Raw genomic sequence first — 3233 nt, 5'->3', positions numbered from 1 at the left:
TAGGTCAGCTACTAAGGAGAGCCAGCAAGCCCCAACGTCTAATCAACCTGAATTTCTATTCGAGAGGAAAAATGAAACAAAGACAATCCTAGGTTTGTCATCTTCCTAAGTTGCATCCCATTTAGAGGCTCTCTGATGCCATGATGTCAAATGTCATTAGGTTTGACATGCATAATTGCGTTAAGCTACAGTGATGATCCCTAATGAGACTTTGAATTTCCTCCCAAAAATCAGTCACCAAAGCACATTTTCTTATGATAAATTAATTAATAAAATACAAGACTCCTTATGCAAAATATATGCCAGGAATTCCCAAGTGTGTTGATGCCCTAACTACTCTGAATAAAAAAGCTGAGGCTTAAGGATAATACAGTCACTAATGCTGGGATTCCCACTGATGCAGGCAATTTCACAAGCCTTATCTTACAAAATAACACGTGTGACCTATGCCATGATCAAGGTAAGCACAGAATGGCCAGACCATTGTCAGCAGGGCTGTCCAGTCTAACACCGAAGAGGAGCCACTCGTCCTCCCCACTTATGTTCTGTAGTCTAACAAAGACCAACATTACTGCCATTACTGTCTGGCTAACGTTGACTGACTTCTTTGAAGATAGCAATTATAAACGGTAATTTTTTGAAGAGCCAGATATACATAGATGCGTGTGTTTCACTAGAAAATACCTACTCTGAATATGTCTGATAAGATTGCAAAAGAGTTACTCATGTAAATCCCTGTGAAACGAGATGAAAGGACTGCTGGAAATATGTATCGGTCACTGCTACCCTGGAGCAGAATTAGCTCCTATTTGTTCCAAAGTGCTCTCTGCAAAGTAGTGATTTGGACCTTAGGAGAACTAATTATGCAAGGAAGAATTTAGCATCCATTAGGCACTCAGTGTCAAAACGCAAAGCCTTGGACCCTGGCTTCCATTGTGAGAGGATCATTGCCAGGGCATTATGGTACTCCTCAGCCATATGGAAAAGAGTTCCAACTTCAAAGCAAAAGACTGTGGACAGAAGTATCTGCCTAGACTCCTGTTCTCATATCATCCTGTTGGCACAGAAGAAATTTTTGTAGTAGAAATTCCGGTGTCTGGCCATCGGATTTGGTGGAATTATATAGCAGAACTAGAGAAGCCCCCAGATTTCCTAAAGTTTTGATTCTACCCAATTCTTTGGAGAGTCTTACCTCCCAAATGGATAGGACTCAGGCCACAGGAGTCCTCTTGTAGCATTAAGTGATGTCAACACTGGATGTGAACCCAACACCCAGGGCCCACAGCTCTTTGCATCAGAGATGAGTAATACTGGCTGAATCATTGTTTCTTTCTGCCTTTTCAATGTTCTCTCCAAAAAGTATCTCGTAATAGGCAACCTCAGAGCTCACTGCTTCCTGTAATACTTTTTATGTAATAATGCTGGTGGTGAGCAATCTCCTATAGTATTCCATGATAGCAACACTTACTGTGCTGCCTTAACCTTGATTAATGTTATCATTTTTACACCATACAGGTGCATTTTATTTTTCTATTTTCTCTTACATTTAGAGTGGGAGGCATTGTTCTGTCATCCTTGTTTTATTTTTAAAAATTAAGCCATAAGGAGGCTAAGCAATTTCTTAAAATTTATGTAGCTTGTGAACTTTGAGCCTGTGCTTCCTGTTCATTGAGTCACATTATCTCAATTTAAAATTGGTTTCATTTTAAGTAAAAAAAATTTAAATTAAAAAAAAGAAGAAAGAAAAAAAGCCCTCTAGAGAAGCAGTGCACAGTGGTAATAATGTGCTGATGGAGTTCAGGACAAGCTGCCCCAAAAACGGCACCTTGGCATTTGAGAAAACAGCAGAAGCGGGAAGGTCACCCTATCCTTCTCCTGCTCTTCTCCCCTAAAGCAGGTCTTAAAACCTAGGAAGAATTTTCTGACCTTCCTTTGAAGCAGATCATAAGACCCTCATGTGAACTGTGCCCTCCCAATACTGGGAGGAAAGAACATCCTTGTTTCTGAAGAAAAAGGGTCACAGAGAAGAATCTGAACAAATAGGCCATGCTAAGTACCCTCCCACACACAGTTTATTACTGTTAATTAAATCACTTCACAACTATCCACTTCTTCATCAAATGTAGCATAAAAATACACAGGCTTGGCCAGGCATGATGGCTCACACCTTTAATCCCAGCACTATGGCAGGCTGAGGTGGGTTGGACCACGAGGTCAGGAGTTCAAGATTCAGCCTGGCCAAGATGGTGAAACCCCATCTCTACTAAAAATACAGAAATTAGCCAGGTGTGGTGGTGGGTGCCTGTAATCCTAGCTACTTGGGAGACTGAGGCGGAGAATTGCTTGAACCCAGGAGGCAGAGGTTACAGTGAGCCGAGATCACACTGCTGCACTCCAGCCTGGGCGACAAAGGGACACTCCGTCTCAAAAAAAATAAAAATAAAAAAAATTTTTTTAAATACACAGGATTACTCATTTCTTCAGGTCTTCATTTCCTTTAAAGACTCCCATGTCATGTTAAACTTATCATAAATAAGTGTGTGTATGTTTTTCACTCATTAATTTATCTTTCGTTATGGGGGCCTCAGCCATGAACCTAATGATGGATGAGAAAAATATATTTTTCTTTCCCCTAGAGCATACAGGCTTTGGATTCTGAGTCCTGCAGTCAACAAATGTTTATTGACAACGTGTTATCTGCCAAGCATACAGTAAAGCCAGGAGGAGATCCTTGCTGACATGGAGTCGATACACTTGTGTGGGGGGTTAGAAATAGGGAGAAACAGACTGACTGAAACACAGTATAAACACATAGATAAGAGAGAAAGAAAGAAGGAATGCCAGATTGCCGTAAAGGCAATGCTGGGCACCAGTGTGCTGTGATATGATGGAGAATGAACTAGCGGTTGCCCTATGACCAGGTTCTCCACAAACTGAGCCCTGAAGGAAAGCCCTGATTTTCTATCTTATCTTGATAAACGCTTTGAAATTCAAAGGCCATTAAACTCTGATTTCAAAATTGGCCTGTGTCTTATTTATTATATTAGCCACGGTCATAACGAGGAGGTAGGCGTGTGGGGTGGGTGCAGGGAACAATGTTCTAAGCAAAGGGAGCAGCAAGTGCAGCAGAGGGGACAGACAGGCTGAGCTCCAGACTCAGTTCCAACTCTCTCTGGTTGTGTGACCCCAAGCACATTTTTTCTTTCTTTCTTTTTTTTTTTTTTTTTTTTTTT

This window comes from Cebus imitator, unplaced genomic scaffold (assembly GCF_001604975.1).
Source record: "Cebus imitator isolate Cc_AM_T3 unplaced genomic scaffold, Cebus_imitator-1.0 Scaffold288, whole genome shotgun sequence".
NCBI classification, from domain to species: domain Eukaryota; kingdom Metazoa; phylum Chordata; class Mammalia; order Primates; family Cebidae; genus Cebus; species Cebus imitator.
The sequence above is the reverse complement of the archived record's forward strand: the minus strand, read 5'-3'. Positions refer to the sequence as shown.